This window comes from Emydura macquarii, unplaced genomic scaffold (assembly GCF_026122565.2).
Source record: "Emydura macquarii macquarii isolate MOO-44397 ecotype Brisbane River unplaced genomic scaffold, CSIRO-AGI_Emac_v2 contig_75, whole genome shotgun sequence".
Lineage (NCBI taxonomy): Eukaryota > Metazoa > Chordata > Testudines > Chelidae > Emydura > Emydura macquarii.
In genome coordinates, this window is record NW_027130212.1 from 10,071,184 (window position 1) to 10,089,985 (window position 18,802).

The window sequence follows — 18,802 nt, forward strand, 5'->3', positions numbered from 1 at the left end:
TAGCAAACAATTTATTCAATGAATTATTCACAAACATACTTTGATTTTTATGAATTTGGTTGTTATCTATAATTATTTGGAGACCTTATGTTAACGTATGGTGTTTGAAAATTTTGTTCAGGGAGTTTGTTAACATTTTGTGGTAGGTCATCTTGATCACATGGGTTTCCCCCCCGTTTCTCTAGTGGGTGATTAATTATAGTAAAGAGAAACAATACTCAAGTCACTGGGCATTTGATTTTCTCAGGAGAGGGTATGAGCAGTTTGTGGAGTCGAAGGAGCTAGGGAATCTGAAATAAGGATTATTTTAGGGCATTATAAACCTGTTTTATTCTGAGCCACTTTAAACACCACAGCTAGAAAAATAAGCCTATTGTAATAGTGTAGGTTGGCATTCTTTTAAAAAAAAAAGAAATCAAGATTTAAAATTAACTCTCATCACAGTCACAAAGTAACTATATGTACATGCATGTCCTAAATATGAAAGGGTGTGACCAGGTCCTGGTTTGGTTTAAATAACTGATTCCAAGCCAGGGCTCCATCCAGAGTTTTTTCACAGTCTTTGTCAGAGAAGGTATGGCTGCATTCCCTTGTCTAAGCTGTTTGTGCCACGGTTGTGGGCTCGGGTTTGGGGAACAGACTATCCCCAAGATATTGTAGTGGAAAAGCCCCATGCAGCACTTCTCCATATACTTACCAAGACCATTTATTGGATTTATTGGTTTTCAGCTTCCTAACACTCATCACATTCACCACACTGATTTTAACAATCAAACAAGTAATGAACTCAGGAGCATACAAGCAAGTTCCACCTAAAAGAGCTTGGTCCCTGTGATATCTTCTGTGTCAGGGCTTTGGCCAGGGGAACATTTCAACAAGTCTGATGTCTTGTGTTAAAACACTTCTCTGTTTACTATACCTTTCCTGGTCATCAGTACACACAGCGAATAAGAGAAGTAGCAGTAGAGAGAAAGCAGGATCTATCAAGACAGCACCCTTGTATCTTATGCAGACAGAGGACATTCCAAATATGGATAACAACAGCCTCTTCACATGCTTCAATGCTTGTGGCAGACCATTCTGATCAGCTGGAGAGGAGGGGAAGGAAGAGTGAGAGAGAGAGAGAGAGAGTGAGGTGTTTTTCACAAATTGGCTTAGAAAAGCAGGAATCTATTACTTTCACATAAAATGGAGTTGGTTTCACCGTGAAATAAATTCCAGTTACAGGGTCCCGGTAACAGGGTGACACTCATCTCTCGTGAGCACCCCCTTGTTCGTGTGTGTCTGCACCTCTTTCAGTCTATGATGAGCCCTTCTGGCAGTTTCTCTAGCGGTTTCTAGTGACAGCCCTCCAGCTGAGTCACACACAGTCTGTATGGAACACAGACACATTCCAAGATATTAGTCCAGGAAAGTCTTTAAGTGCTCTGGTCCTGGTAGGGAACCATGCCCATAGGGCTTCCTCCCTGGAAACTCTTCACCCACTCTGGTCTGTTCTGGCCCCAGCTCTCTAGCTGGTCCTCTTAACAGTTCAGATCCCCTTTTGGGGGTTTAATCACTGTTCATTTGTAGGCCACTTCCCCAGTGGTTTATAAAGGTGACCCAGGCCTGCCCACTAGTCTGGGTCCCAGCCCAGGGACCCTAAGAATATCAGCCACATGCCACCTTTTATCTTTAACTAAATTGATTTCAGGTCCCTAGGCCAGTTCCCACAGCTCCAGCCTTTACCAGTGCTTCATCCTTATCTGAAGACTCCTCTATGTTCAGGCCCAGCAGCCAGCCAAGAGCTCTTTCTTGCTCCCTGCCAACTCTGAGCTGTCTGTGTTGCTGCAGTCCTTAAGCCCACTAGAAGCACTGACTTCACTCCTCAGGTTCTAAGCAGCAACTGATGATGGGCTGCACTGCAGCTCCTTTTATACTAGCCTGAAACCCTCTGATTGGCTAGCTCCTTGCTGCCTCTCCCTGATTGGCTTCTTTTCTGCAGCTTCTCCAGGCCAATTGGAGGACTTAGATCCACTACTTTTTTGCTGGGAGGGGTGTGGCAGGATCCTGAGGCCTTCAGCAGTGGAGCCTCAGGGTCTAATCCACCCCATTCACACACACACATCCATTTCCCACGAACTCTCAAAAAAAAAAAAAATTAACACACAAGAATGTTTGCAAAAAGGAAATATTAAAAAAAGGGCAAACATGATGAGCTGTAATTCAGTTTCTAATTCCTAAAAACGTTTCTCAATCATTTTTCCTCTTATATGCCCAGCTGTACTTGCCACTTTACAACCCACCCACTTATAGAAGTCTTTAGGTTAAGACTCAAGGAATTCTGTTCCAGTTAAGTGGCTGTGACGCTTGTTTTCTTCTAGATCATGTCAATAAAGTGCACACTGTTTAACTTATTCATCACTGTACTTGTAATTCCTTCCTGCAATCTAGTGACCGCATCTTGGTCATGGGAAGTAACGACCACAGGTTCAGGGTTAACTGCACCTATGACTCCTCCTCCTCCTCCTCAGTTTTCCTCCAGGGCACTGCTAAAGGTTTCTGGCTCACAGTCATTATCTCTCTCAGGTGGAGACACACATTTATCTCTCTCCAGCCCAGGAGTTTAGGCTCACAGTCACTCTGCACCTTTCTGTGGTTTCCCCAGCTGGTCTGACTGGATTCCAGCACCTGTGCTTAACCTCTCTCCAGGGGCTATAATGGTGTACACCAGTTACCAGCCAGCCTTCACAAAGTAAACTACATTTATTTATAAGGTAAAAAGTATTACAGAGAAAACTTATAAAAAATAATACAAGTTCCTATATGTATGCTAAAAGCTTATCCCCAACTCCAACCTAAGGCTCCAATAGGCGCCAGTCTTTCAAATCTCACAACCGGATTTGGCCCCTTGGTCCACGGCAATTTTTAGATCAGCAACAAGAACCTTGACTGGACAGTTCAGCTGGTTCCTTATACAGCTCAGGCATTTGATCCCTGGTCTCCAATCATGAGTGAATGACATCTTCTCAGGACACAGCTTCAAAAGGCTGAGTTTTTGCATAAGTGGAGTTGTGGAATTTGTGTTAACAGGAATTCCCCCACTTAACACTTATTGTCCCAAAAATCCATGCTTGTCTGGCTGATCTCAATACAGTCTTTTTAACTCCTTACATTTCCTAGGACGCATACCTGACACAGTAACCTCTTAAGATTACCTTAATTTTGCATTTAACTGCTTAGTTGGCCTTGTCAATGTGTTGAGTTCAATTTTATTTTTTCATAGTACATATTTTAACTTAACCCAAAAGTCTCCTTTAGTTCTCTAGAACTTTCAGAGTCCATTACTAAATGAGTGCAGAAACGTGAAAACTTCTGCCAAGAAATGTAATATTGCCATTCTTAATATCTTGCATTGTCAGATTCAGGCAGTTTTCATCATAGCATAAGGTGAATATTTGTCACTAGGCATTGCCCTTATAACCATGCCTCCATTATCAATGATGATAAAATAAGAAAGAGGAGAGCCACATTTACTTAGTGTTATATTTTGGTAGGATAACAGCTCCTATGAAATCCAGAGTTGCAAAGCACAATTTGATTTTAAAAGTCATTTCAGCGGCAGCAATGGATGCTTTTTGGAATAATGCCCAGGGAACTGCAACTTTCATGCAGTCAAGAGTTTGTCCTATTAAATCTAAAAGAATGGCTTGGCTGGTGTACAGTAAATGTTAAAATCACACTGGAAAAGTCACTTTGACTTATTGAGACATTTATCTACTGAAACTTTAGTCCATCTTCTGCTTTGTTCTACTGCACTACCGTGATTCTGTTCAGGTACATAAGTGCCCAGGAACTTAAGTGTCAGTTCCAAAAATTGAACACAGGCCTTCTGGTTGCACAGTCCAGTCCTAACCCACTAGGTCACAGAACCTCACCTAGGCATGTTGCCATAGATGTCCTGTTGACATATGGCACAACTCTCAATCTAATTTCTGGGTTTAAGCTGTCTCTCTGTTGCCTGCTGCTTTGAGCAGCTGCTCCCCTCTCACCTCAGGGGCTTGGGTTCTGTTTCTTGGAGCCTAGTTTCTCCACCCCAAAAGGCCCATCCTAGCAGGGCCAGCCCTAGACCGGCAGTACAGTGAGAACCGTTTTCAGTGCCACCCTCCCCATTTATTCAGTTCTTGAATACCTTATCTTTTATTGCATTTGTAGCCCATTTCATGACTTGGATGCACGATTTGCCTGCACGATTTATCCCTGTCATATAAGACGACAAATTTGCACGCTAGAACACGTAGTTCTGTATTTATTCATAACATACAAATTAAAAAATTCATTTCCTGTAAGCTTATAGAAAGTTTTAAATTTTAAGAATAACTGAAATGTACCAACATCAAGCAATTTAAAAGTGCACCAGCATTGGGTGAACCAGTATTAAATAGAGTTACAGTAGGTGAAAGCCTTAGAATGTTAAACCTAGTCCTTTAGTTCAAAATATTGCTTCTCTTGCCTTTGCCCTTAAGAACTGAAGCACAGGATCAGAGAGATCCAAAGACTGGCCAATGGCATTTTGGTGCAATAAAATCAAGCACCCCATCTAAAAAAGAGTTATAATGGAATTGGAAAAGGTACAGAAAAGGGCAACCAAAATGATCAGAACTTTGGAACAGCTTCTATATGAGGAGAGATTAATAAGACAGGGAATTTTCAGCTTGGAAAAGAAACGACGAAGGGGAGATATGATAGAGGGCTATAAAAACATGACTGGTGTGGAGAAAGTAAATAAGGAAGAGTTAGTTACTCCATTTCATAACACAAGAACTAGGAGTAACCAAATAAAATTAATAGGCAGCAGGTATAAAAAGAACAAACAAAATAAGTATTTTTTCACACAACACACAGTCAACCTGTGGAACTCCTTGCCAGAGGATGTTGAGAAGACCAAGACTATAACAAGGTTGCAAAAAGAACTAGATAAGTTCATGGAGGATAGGTCCATCAACAGCTATTAGCCAGGATGTGCAAGGATGCAAAACCATGCTCTGAAGTGTCCCTAGCCTCTGTTTGCCAGAAGCTGGGAATGAGCGACAGGGGACGGATCACTTGAAGATTACTTGTGCTGTTCATTCCCTCTGAAGTACCTGGCATTGGCCACTGTTGGAAGACAGGATACTGTCTAGATGGACCATTGGTCTGACTCACTGTGGCCATTCTTATGTTCTTAAAATAGCAAGCAATGTCAGTATCTTGTCAGCCATTGTCCATCAGATATGTTTTAATGAGCTTGAAGCTGATTCCTATATCTCTCTGACTGACTGGTGGCACCCCATCCCTGATATACTCATGCGGGCATGGCTGACAATATTCTAGGAGGTTTGAGGAAAATATAGTTCTTATAAAGTGGAACCTTCCAGACAAGATTCTGTGAAGGAGGTTAGTGATATGGAATACCTGAAACATTTTACTTCAAAACACTCTATTTTCCCTTTTGTTGACAATAACAAATACAGCACCCCAAACCTAGTGCCCCCCTCCCCAAGTCCCGCATCCCAGGATGCTGCCTGGGTCACCTGCCCGTCTTGCCTGGAATACAAGTGGTGCTGTCTCTTGAGGAAATGCTTACTACCAAATAATATACTAGGAGTGTAGTCCAGTAGGCTCGGAATAAAATAATTATCACAATCCCCAAAGTAACAATACAATAACTGCAGGAACTTTATTAAGTACAAGGAACAAAGGATAAGGGATAATGAAAGAACAGGAGTAACTAGAATAATAAAATTTCAACAATACTTTAAACTTGCTACCTCCTAACACTTATAAGGGGCCCCAACCAAACTGCTCCCTCACAGCACCTGCCTCGGTAGTGAGCTGACAATCAGTTCTTTAGTGGGTGATGCAGCGCTGTAATAACTGGCTGGTTTAAAATAAGCAAAATAAATATACATGGGATTTCTTACAAGGTCTTCAACTCTATTGTCCCGAGGCCTCCTGGTTTGCAGTCCAATAGAAAATTAGACTAGATCTTGGTAGCCTGGCCTTGAATCCCTCCTGGGTTGCTGGCCTCTGCTGTATTGAAACCCTTCAATGACCCAGTAACTACCAACAGAGTTCAAAGTTTCTCTTTGGGTGGGGGGGGTTACATTACCAACATAGGCTATCAACTAGCTAGCTGGTGGTTGGCTTTTTACCTCCAAATGATCTTTTTTCCGTGGGCACTGTAAAGGGAAAACAAGATGGGGTCTCTGTTTTTGCTGAGAACTGATTTTGGAAATTGTGACATGTAAAAACTTGTTTATACCACCCTATAAATACGGTCAGTTTTTTGGAAGCAAGCATCGTTCCTTACATTAGAAGGGACCACCTTCTTTACGTAAACAATAAACTTTGACTTTGCTAAATTTGTTGTTTGGCTAATTCAGGACTATCCGCTGAGCAATGAACTTGTAAGTAAGGACCCCTGAGTTTGGGTTCTTCCACAGCACACAACACTATTTCCACTTTTTTTCACATAGTAAGGTGACAAAAAATAAATATTTTCAGCTTTAAAATGGGGATATTTTTCCTATTCATAGGACTTCCGTGTTGGTTGTGATTTATACCGCTCCCTGCATACTTTCTTGCTGAGTTAACTCGTTATGGCTCTGCTTTCCTTCTTAAATCTCAATGGGGTGGGAGAAGGGAGAGCATGGTCAAGAGTCTCTCCTGCACTAAGATACGTATAGTGCAGGAGGAACAGGATGTCTGGAAGCTAGTTACACCTCCCTGATTTTCTTAATGCATCTGTGCTAGCCCAAGCCCATCAATATACATTAGAGATTCTTACCAGCAGCTCTAAATTATGTCATCTTATTAGTCTTTGTGGGACTGTACACCATTTGTGAACTGACAGTCCATTTACTCTCATCTCATCCCCATAAAGTCCAAACAGGCACCATTCTTACTTCCTCCATCCATGTGTCAAGGGAACAGTTGGTGTAGGAGTCATATATACCCCCCTCATTTTTATTTTAAACAGCAGAAAGCTTCCTTACACAATTAGCAACAGATTCTACCACCTTGCAGCATCACTTGCGCATGTTCACCTTCAGGTTTTCAGTCTGAGACTTGTAAGGAAGATTAAACTGAAATGGCAGTTACGTTACAAGCTTGAAGTAGGGGTACGTCAACAATGTAAACAATTTGTTCCAGTTCTTCTTTAAAGTCCGTCAAGAAAACTAGATCCCGATGCCCAAGCCAACTTCTTGTTTTTAACAAGCGGGAGAGAATTACAATGAAAGGCCCTGTACATTTCAAGTCACAATGCATCAAGCTCTCAGAAACAATGGAATGCTACATATCTAATCTTTTCCACTCATCATAATGCAGACAGTGCTATTATATTACTGCAGCAAATTGGCAAGAATTAGGGAGGAAATTAATGTAGAAAACCTACAAAACCTGTGATCCAGTAAATTGTCCTATTTACTTTTAAAAATTAAATAAAGGGACATTAAGAAAGTATGAAAAAGGTGTGAAAGATTTTTTTTAATAAGTCCAATTTCTTTTTTGTCAGCACTGGAAATATATTTTTGGAGGCAGGGCACAGTAGTGAAATAATCTGTAATACCACCAGGGACAGAGAGAAAAAAAATTCATATTAAAGCTAGATCAGACCTGTAATTTTAGATCCAATACAAAACAGCAAACAAATTTGATATGTAATGCTATGAATATAGATTGTTTGCAACAGATATGAAGGTCAATAAAAGCAATATTAAAATTAGAGAAATGGCAAATATACACAGAAGATACTGTAGCTTCAAATCAACTGAGTAGCTTGTTTTTAAGCACCATTTTAAATCTTTTTTTTTTTTTTTTGTACCTTTTTAGTACTAAATACACTGCTGGCTAACCAATAGGCAATAGTAAATAATAAAGTAACAGCAGCTTGAAATAGCTAGCCGGCCTTCAGTGTCACTATAGTTATGGTAATTTAATTCAGAAATCCTTCATCTTAGTTTTTAAGCTTCTAAAGTTAAACTAGGATGGAGCAAGACTACATGGCTCAGTATGTCTACACAGCAAATTAAATGTGATTGTAGCACAGGTAGGCATAAATTTGCTAGCTTTAATTAAACAAGTGTGACTAAAATAATGGAGAAGACAACATGGCACGAACTGCATTGTGAGCTAACTGACCCAGAACGACCTAGATTAAACTTAGTGTGGGTATTCCTACCAGAGATACAATCATACCTTCATTTGCTGTGTAGATGTGTCCTTAGGTTTTAAACTCTTTGGGGCAGGGACTGTCTTTTTTTGGAGAGGCACCTAGCCCATTGGAGTTCTGGTCCACGGCTATGGCTCCTAGACATGACCATAATCTAAATAAATAATAATTAATCACCATTAGCATCCAAAGAACAATGATTCATAAATAGCAGAGCTTCCACTTGTTTGAATCCAGGTAACAAAAGGAATTATCGTAACAGTCCGTTGTCCAGTACTAACAACTCAAAGGAGATTTTTAAAAGATTTAGGAGTAAGCAAAGAACTGTGATTCACCAGGCCTTAGGCATACCCCAAATCTATCACAGTGGTGAGAGATTTGAAACTTCTTTTGGAATTTGTTTCGGATTTTGAGATAATTTATTAAAAACAATTGAGACTTTAAGGGCATGTTTAGATGCGAGAGTATAGTTTAAACTTGAGTGATTGGAATTCCAGTTAACTCACACACCTGTAAGTAATAATCTAGACACTCCACAAAAGGTGTATTTTACCCAAAATTAAATTGTTGGGTTTATCTAGATTAGGAAAAAGTTTGGGATTAATTAATAACTCAAGCTCTTTTCCTTATCTGGACAAACCCAAAGACAGCCTAGGGTAAATCACACACATTTGGATCCCAGAGTATTTGGTCTAGCATTTACAATCTTTTATTATTATTAATCATGTTTATTATGGTAGTGTGCAAGGGTCAACCAAGAATGGGACCCCCAGTGTGCTATGCATTGCATAAACACAGAGTAATAGATGGCCCCTGCCCTGAAGAGCTTACAGTCCTCATAGTCAAGGCAGGACACAGGGTGGGGAAAAGGGTTGAACACACAGACAAAGTGAACTTTGTGATGGTAGCAAATGGCATGTTAGTTCCACATTTATTTTATTTATTTATTTATTTTTTGAGTGGAGAAGTTAGGTTTAGTTAGCCTGGTGCACTCTGACTGGCTTAGAGAATGTAGGTTTCTCCATAAAAGTATAAGTTTGAATGTGTTTATGCATAGGCTATTTTCCAGCTTCTGAAAGATCAATCAGTGAATAACAGTCAGCTGTTCATCCAGCTGACTGGCTGACACCCCAATCCCATTTTGGTATACAATTTAACAAATCTTGGTCTTTTGTCATTGTCCTTTTAGGAGGCTTCAGATTGCTTTTGTTAGTTAACTATCATCCCTTGTGCTCCTCATAAACATTTTTCCTCAGTTATGAAATCACCAGGAAGTGCTCTATGTTTTTTTCCCCCCCTGAAATCATACTATTGTTCAGATTTATTATATTGGGGACTACCTCACAAGACAATGTTTTGCGCACTAACTTTTTAATCAGTTTTGCAGAAACAAGCAATGCAGCACTTGAAAAGCAAATTCATATTGGAGTGGCTAAGTCTTTTTTCATAGATCCCTCTAACCCCAATATTAAATTCAAACTAAGAAAGACCATATTCTTCATGAAGTATTTTTCTCTTCACATTTTTGGTGATTAGCTATAGAGTGAAATAAAGTGCCTGATGTACCACATTAAGATGGATGCTAAGCGGTTTACAAGTCTCAGTAATTAATGACTATTTTTTATCACAAAGAATATAGACTACCTTCTTATATCTATCTGAAACTCAATAAAAGCTTCCATAAGCCTCCAAGCTGCATAATTGGTGCAATAGAGCTGCAATGAGATGGAGGATATAATACAGCTCAAGTAATCCTGCCTTCAGCTGAAATGGAACAGTGGAAGCTCCTAGCATCCAGAAATGTTATTGCCACTAAGATTTAAAGCCAGCCAGCTGTCGGTTGCTGCAGTGAAGCCACAACATTATTTCTTTTCTTTAGTATATTTTAAATATTTCAAGTAACAACTATATTTATGGGCATGATTTATAATAGTAAATTAAACAATTTCTTTACTTTGCCTTACTTGTTAAATTTACAGTCTTTTTTGTTAGGGAGAAATTGAGTGCTGTAGTCTTCATATGAATTTCAGTTGAACCATTCTGAAAGTTATCCCAGTTTAAAAGTTCCTGGGACTGAAGAAATTGGTTTTACCTTCTCTGTATGGTGGTTGTTAGAAATCAAATTCCTTTTAAATCATAATGGGCTTATAGAAGGTTTAGAGAAAGAAAGAAAGAAAGAAAGAAAGAAAAATGGAAATGCTTTATACAAAGGTGACATTGTAAGATTGAAAGATAAAGCAAGTGCTTGTTATACAGTGAACTGGTGTAATTTGTCAGATTGGGTTTTATTCTTGTGCCTATTTACCACAGTAATAAAAAATAATTCCAGTGCAACCATCTGTCCTTTCTACTTTATGCTCTTAGCACTATACATAAGAGAAAGGATTGGAATTGAGTGATGATGAAATCATTAATCTTTTTGAGCTTCCTTATCGCTCATTAGCATAGGACAATATAATAATTGCACATCCTCTCTATGTATTGAGTAAGCAAGATCATTTTCTGAAAAAAAATACTCCCAATTGAAATTTAGGCATTTAAATTCATAAAACTTGGGGGGGGAGGGAGGGATGGGGTCAAAACACATATACAAATTCTGACTATTTTAAAGTTAAAGAGTAAAAGCAATGTAGATTGTAATATGCTCTATGGATTCGGGACTGTCTTTTTCTTATATGCATGCACAGAGGTGGTCGCCATGTCACTACTGAAATACAATTATTAAATAATAATAGTCAGTCTACTACAGGTAAATGAGGATCAGTATAACCATTTCTACACTATGCCTTCCAGAGATTGTCCTCATGCCCAGAATGCCCAGATTCTTCAGACTGCATCAACAAAATCCCATTTTGTGTGGACAGGAACATACCCTATACTAGCAAATCTGTCTCCTTGCTGCCCTGATAAATTGTCACCACAAATAGAAAGGATGGTTTGTGACTAAAGCATAAGATAGAAATAAAGTAGTTGAGGTTTCTGTTCCTGACATTGTCACTGCCTCATTGTGTACATCCTCAGGACAGTCACATAACCTCTTTGTGCCTCAGTTTCTTCATTGTTAAAAATGATCCTCCAAGGGATATCATGTTGGTGAGGCACTTTGAGATTCTTGGATTGAAGGAGTATCTGGAAATTCAAAGCATCATTACTATTAAATAATTGTATTTTGACAAAGTGGTGTAAATGAGCTTGATCAGCATCACTGCCCTGCTTTCAAGAAATGCAGATACTTCTTGGAATGCGACCTCAGATCTCCCACTACCAATTCTGACCACTAGACCATGTTTCTTCCAAGCTGGCTTTTAATGCAGCCTCTCAGGTGGCCCAGCACATCTGCCACACTGATCTGGTTTTCTTCTAGGCAATTGTTCACGTGTGTCAAGATGTCCTCCACACTCACAATACCAATGTCCAAATTTGTTTAGATTTCAACTAGATCAGCCAGTCCCATGAAATATCAGGATCCTCTGCACTCTCAAGGAGTCCTAGATTAGCCATGCTATCCTCAACAAGTGTCATGTACTCTGATAATATTTTAGCATTTGAGGAAGACACTCCTGTTGGAATGCTGCTCACAAAGGAAGGTGGCATAGATAAGGTACACACCACACAACTGCCTAGCCCTGTCCTATCTTGGGGCACTTGGGAGTATCCTGTTCTCTGCCACTCTCTCCATATATAGAAGTGTCAAGAAAATAACACAAAATGTATGCAATGTGGCTTTAAGACTGAACTAGAAAGAAGTTTATTTTTTCCCCCACCTCTGGCATATCTCCCCTGACAGGAGCAGCTGAAGAGTTGGAGCCAGCTAGTTGCTCACTTTCTCCTGTTCCCTAGCCCTGACTGGATCCAGATGGCAATGGCTTCTGGTAAGGGGAGAACTGAAGGAGAGAAGGGGTTGTTGCTAGTAAAAGAGTAGATAAGTGCTACCTTCTATTTTACAGATCTTCTCACAGAGATGATTTCTCACTCTTTATAGTATGGTCATAATATGTAGTGTGTGTGTCACCTGGACTCTTCAGAGCTTGGGAGGAATACCAGCATCTCAGTCCTTATTAACACTTCAGAACTCTGTCAGAAAACAAACAGTCTGGGAGGGGAGGTCTCTGAAGCTAGCAGCATTCCAGCTCTTGGATTAATAATTGACCGATCCTCTCAGTTGCTGGTGAAACACAAGGCGATAGCCTGTAGTCAAAGTGTTACAGGGATTGGGACCCAGCCCTCACAGCAGATGAGAACCTCTCACAGAATCTCTCTTGGTCTTGCATCAATCAGCCACTGATTCCACAGGGCTGTCTTTAACTCCTGTATTTATAACCTTTCCTCCCCTTGCATTGATTGGAGGGTGAGTAGGGTTACAACTACACTAGCATCTGTGCACACGTCCATGCATGTGATTGTGCCATAAGCCTCCACTCCAGAAAATGAGTAACTAGAACAACAGAGGAATGTGATTAAGTACACGCCTTCTCTGTGGCATGGCCCAAAACCATTGTGCAGTGTGGATGGGGGTAAGGGGCGTATACAAAGTCTTGAGTTTCAATAAACCTCCAGCCCCATTCCCACAATGCACTGAACCCTTTTCTTCTGAGCCCTTAACCAATCTATAAAGGTTCCTGTCCCCCCATTTTCACTGGTAGTAGCGAGTTGAGCTCACCACATCCGAACAGCTTTCTCCTGCATTCTTTAGATTAATCCAGGTAAACAGGGATCCTGCTCTGAGAGCAGCTGCCTGGCTGGCTGGCTAACTGATAACTGTGTGGTCAGCATACATTGTCCTCCATGACTTCTCCTGGAAAAGCAGGAATGTTCACCTCTAGTGGCAAACTTCAGGGAGGCGGGAGCAAGCAGACAATTGGAGCTCTTGTACAGGAAGGCCATTGACTAAAACAGTCACTTTGGGGAGGCTCATCATACATTCCCTCTACAACAAGCTGTAGTGGGTGCTGTCAAAGGCTCCCAGTATGGAGTGGCTCACAGTTCCCTCCTCAACCTCTCCAGCCTCACTGTCTGGCATGACGCCCATGAAGGCCAGGGTGAGGAGGCAGCAGGAACCATGGAGGAAGCCCCAGAGAAGGAAGAGGTGCAGAATGACATGCTCCACCTGGAGGAGCTGGTTGAGGATGCCCCCCAACAAACCCGAGGAGTGCCCTGAGCTGTGACAGGAGCCAGAACCCAAGGCTGGTAAGTTACACTAGACCTTCACCCTCTCCACCAATATCCCCTCTTATTGTGGTGCTAAATTCCTGATTTTAAGATCCAGGGGATTTGAAGTACTCTGCACTGATGTTTCCTCCCTGAGCTATATACCATGCATTGCCACAGCTGTCTGAGTTCAAACTACAGTGCTGAAGCCACAGCAATAAGGAGCAGGAACAGAGCCAAATCATCATCTCACCACTCCATGTCTTGCACCCATTTTGGAAGGAAAAACAGTGAGGGGTGATGAGCAGGAACTGCCATCAGCAAACGTGTGATGGTGTGGGACAGTGCCAACAGCACACAGTAAAGCAGTTCCTGGATTTTCTCCCCGGGATGCACAGTTTTAAGGCTACCGCCTCTGAAATGGCAGCGCAAATGTGGCATGACAGCAGCAGTGTGGATGTGGGTATACATATGTATCCAGCATTATACCCATCACAGCACAGCATAATGTGGACATTCAGCATGGGTATGGGGAGCACACACAAGCATGTACATGATCCAGTACCGCACGCCATTGTAGACATAGCCTATGGTATGACCTGCCAGGTGGACTGCTCTCAATGAAAACTTCTTACACAACTTCAGAAACAGCTACTGAGTAAGCCTATTAACTGTGACACCTTATTTCTGTCTGTTTCTGGACCTCTCTAGCTGAAGATAATACAGAACATTTGCTGGAAAAGCTGGTTTATTAACACCTATGTTGTCAATTTTATCAAACATCTGTTTTAATAATCACTGGGGAAAATATACCAATGTCTCCCATTTTATTATTATTATTTTTTTAATATTAATGTTTCTGCAGTTTCTCCTGCATCAGATTTGAAATGCTGTGCCTCTCTGATTTTTTTTCAAACCACAGCTACTCTAGGGACAGGTGAACCTTGTTAAATTGCAGATTTTGCAAACCTCTAACATTATTTTTTTGGTTCGCAGGGGCCAGTTTGAGTTTGTGAGGCATTTTCTCCAGTAATTTAAACTCACTGGTTTATGAAAGCCAGTTCAGCTTGTAAAAGATAGTCCAGTGAAGCTATGCCATGGTTTATGAACCTTCTGGAACTGCTGGGCAACAAAAGCAGAAGTAACCTGGTGAAAAGGAATATCGTATTGGAACAAAAAGCCTTCAGCAGAGAAAACCTCAGCAGTAGATGAGGGAGAGAGCTCAGCTTCTAAGAAGAAAAGCTATAGAGATATTCTGGGCAGGTTCCTCCTGACAGGAACTCACCAGATTGCTGTGGGGGAATCCAACTGGGTGTTTTAAGCCTTCAGAGTCTGATCAGAACCTAAACTCTGTTCCAGATTTTGAATCTCTAGGCACACACTCTGGGTGTAGACCTTCTGTCTAGCACCCTTTCCTGACAGCTGCAACCACACAGCACATCTGCCTACCCCTAGACTCAGTAGTGGCCCCTTAAACTAAGCCCATGATATACCATGTTGCAAAATCCCACTGAAGATGAGAGTCTTTTGGATTACAATTTAACTTTCTTAGCACACAACAAATACTTTGCATAGAAGTCTAACACATTATTGCTCTTTACTTAATCACTCAATAAATAATCATATCTCTATAAAAATAATTAACCCTGCCTCAGTTTCCTCACCACTCCAGTGAATATATCTATTGTTCAGTCAAAGCACATTTATTAAAGTTAAATCCACCCCCACCCCATTGCCTTCAGTCTGATGTGTATCTGTTGCAGGTTCTGTCATGGTGGATATCCACTGACACAGGGGATTTTTGTTATACAGCAGTTTCATAACAACTTCATAATAATATACCAGCATTCATAAAATTACAGACAGTTTCCCAAATAATCACGTGTCTTTAAAAAAACAAAAACAAAAACAAAAAAACACCTCATGCCTTCCAAACTTATCAATATGTAGTCCATCAAAATCTACACTTTTGTTCTGTGAATTTGAATGATTTATGGAGAGAGAAGCTCTGCTAAAAGCTTGTCTAGCACAAGTGGGATTCTTGTATATAGATGGCATTTCTTTACTGGAATAGTCTCCCCCATCTCTCAATTGGCACTGACACCCCCCCACACACACACCTCTTTCTCTGAATTTCTAGCAAATATACTTGCCTGCTTTCTGCTCCATTTAATACTATTTGTCCATTGGATTGGTTTTTTCTTCTCTCTGTCACCTCTCCACCTTTTTATTTCTTATTTTCCTTTTAAAACAGTCTTTTCTATCCAGAATGTGAACCCAATAATGTACAAATTAGCATCAAATTTTCACACTCAGAGTATAAAAGTGGACTGGCATTTCAGGGGGGAAAAAAATCTTTCACCCACCTAATTGTTTTAATAGCAATCAAAATCACATTTCTATAGGATTATATATGTATGGTGCTCTTGTATTTTAAGAGGCTAGGTAGACTGTTTATGTAGGATTCTGAGCTAAATTTGTCATTTGGCAGCATGCAGGAAGACTACCCATGCAAACCCCCACGGACTTGAGTTGCAGGATTGGCGCCCTAGGTACACATTTTGAAGAAAGAGGCAAAGTTTTGTTTCAGATCCAGGTTGGGTTTTTCACAATTAATTTCTTGTCCTCCATTTACAAAATTGGTTTAGATCAAGCCATCTTTTTTTTTTAAATCCAAATTCCAATCAAATGAAAGTTTCAGAGGTCCTTCAGAACCATCATAAAAATAGAGTTTGTCTTACATCATATTGACCAAAAAATACCTGCTTCACAATATAGTGTATCTACAGTATATCTATCGCTATGATGGATAACTGTATCAAGCTAATGCACTAATTGTCCACATGGAAATTTGTACTGGTAGTTTTGGGGCAGATGACTTGCAAAGGTTTTCCATGCAGATTTCATATCTCTAATGATGTACTGGGCATAGTGGGGAGGGTATGGGGAGAGAAAGGACAACCTTCAATTGTTAAGGAAGGATTGTTAAGACTAATGGCTGTGAAAATGCTGTGCATACAAGCAAATGCAATTAAAGAATAGGTGGCATAACAAATTATGCAAGGGTGGGAGTTGGGACAGTGGGCGAATCAGACCCCAAATTGGCAGGGGAAGTGATATCATTAGTAAATGAGTTACTTTGATACAAGGGATGGAAGACTCATGGGAAAACAAAGGAAAGCTTGCTTTTCCTGTAAGGCATTAAGAACCACACTGGGAGTCTCTTCCTGGGAATTTAACAACACGCCTCCCTGAGATCTTTCTGGATATGAGGCAGCAGACAAAGCGGATAAGACACCATGCCTGGATTTAAGAACTCTGATTTCTATTTCCTGTCTGTGTTTCATCAACTATACAATGGGGTTATTAAAGCTACCCCACCTTTGTAAACCACTTTGAGATCTCTAGATGAAAAGAACTGTTCATTGTGCTAATTATTATTTATGTTGTTCTACACAGACAAACTGAGTGTCAGTTTTCCTAAGGCCTCCCAGAATGCAGAAGGTACAAGCTTTGGAGATGTGAGCCAAACAAAAGAATGTTTCTGCCATTGCCATTTCAATGTTTTGCCTGTCTAGCAGTACTTTTAATAATATTAATTTAAGAGCTGTATGTGTTTACAGTCAGCACCTCATATTTTATTATTCTCTCTCTATTTTTGCTAGTAAGCAATGTTTTATGTCAGCCTGAATTAGATGTGGTAACTTTTACTAGGACAATCATTGATAGGTGCTCCAGACAGAAGGGAATAGACAGATAATTTGATCACAGAGAAGGAGGAGTGAGGAAGCAGGAAATGGTCTGAGTACTCAGTAAAAGAAAAGACAATTTCCCCCAGAGAGTGCTGTGAAGAAGCCAACGTTGGTGAATGTGGATGTGGGGCAAGCCAAGGAGCTGAGGAGTTAGAGGCCTACTTATAATCTGCACATTTAGAAAAATAAAGTGTGAGCCAGAAAAGTAAACAACCACTGTTCATGAGTAATTAAGAGACTAAAATGCAATAGAAATACCTAAGCTCTACAGAAGTCCTATAATCATGTTGGAAATGGGCTATACTCACATTATTGCAAAATGAAACAATCTAATCAACATTCTATGTTCTAATTATGTCTACCTGATCTTGGAATATTTCGTAGTTTGTTTATAGCTGCAGGCCTTTTTCTCTTGACATGCTATAAAACCGTTTCTAAAATTAATCAGGTAATATGTTTTTCCTACAATGGCAGGTACAGCATTATGAGAATAGGGAAGTTTAGAGACCACTGCTATGAACTGATGATTGAAAATCTCAGGCAAGTGGGGGGAGCAATGGAGAGGGAAATGAAAATGCTCAAGGGGAAGAAACATATTTCATGCTGGTTACAGAAAAAACACTGTATACAAGAAAGGGGTATACCAGTAGTATATACAAGTAAGTATACCAGTAGGGTAAGAAGAAACAATAGGAGGCAGAAAAAAAAGGCAGAAGTGAAAAAAAAAAAACCTTATCTGAATGTAAATATTTAAAAGAAGAATGAAGGTAACAGAGAGTGTTAAAGTCCTGGGTTAAAATATTGGATTGTATATATTTGACTGTCTTACCCTTTGCACGTTCCCTGTCTTATCAGACTGTAAGATCTTGGAGCAAGGACCATGCCTTCATATTTCATAGCACAGCAGCTTACATCATGGGGCCCTCATCCTGTTTGAGGCATCTGAACGGTACTGCAACATAAAGAGTTAATGAGTGTGGTATGGCAGGGGGAAAGAGAGGTCTTACTCTTGAAAGAGCACAACATGGAGCACTAAACACTTATACACAGCTCCAGTATGCCACTGATGTGAGGAGGACCTGAGAAATAAAACCTACAGTGCAAGTTCTGAAAAATATTTTCTTCCTCACCTTTCAACTCCAAGGCCATGATTAAGACCCAGCTCAAGTTCTTAAGAGCTGTGAATTGGATGGGTCTCCACATCAGTGGCAGGATTCCACATTGCTACGGTAATAGAAAGAATGTTGCACACAACCCTCCCTCTCTTCCCAAGCAATCAGGACTTAGCTTATAAGAGGAATGACTCTCACTTGCATTCAGAGTGCCCCCCGTCACCATGTCTCAGTGGGTCACAGCTAAGGACACCAGATTCAGTACAAACTAATGAGAAATGGGGTAGATCCACCCCAGATTTGTGGTTGTTCTACCATTAGATATGCCAAGCCGGTAACAAAAGTAAACTCCTGTCTCATCGCACTAGTTAACAAGAAGCCAGAAATACAGTCTCCTTAGGCACCCCAGCCTTTATTTCACCACCCAAATACTAGACTTTATGATGACTGGTTCTTTAGAATCAATTTAATCAAACAAAGGGTTCTTCTGATCTCAAGAGATCAGCCACACAGCCAGGTCAATATATAACTCAGATCTTACCCAATAATCATGCTATTGCCAATTCTTTAGTATCTAATATCTAAAGGTTTATTTA